Source organism: Nicotiana attenuata, unplaced genomic scaffold, assembly GCF_001879085.1.
Source record: "Nicotiana attenuata strain UT unplaced genomic scaffold, NIATTr2, whole genome shotgun sequence".
Lineage (NCBI taxonomy): Eukaryota > Viridiplantae > Streptophyta > Magnoliopsida > Solanales > Solanaceae > Nicotiana > Nicotiana attenuata.
The window spans coordinates 40514-40845 of NW_017675027.1; positions in this window are offsets into that span (position 1 = coordinate 40514).

Below are 332 nucleotides of genomic sequence, written 5' to 3' on the forward strand. Positions count from 1 at the left end.
TATATATATATATATATATATATATATATATATATATATATATATATATATATATATATATATATTTCAAACTTAGATATTGAAAGGCATTGTGACTAGTTCGAATTCTAGTATTGCGTAATTCGGTTTTGCTTATTTCATTATAATTTTAAAAAAGGGAAAAAATGAAACCTTAAACCTAAGGAATCTAAGGACATTGTACTATGTCTAAATAATTAGTACTAACATTGTGGTTGTTCAATTCTTCATGCTGAAATTTGGTGTGCCGTGTATATATATATATATATATATATATATATATATATATATATATATATATATATATATATATA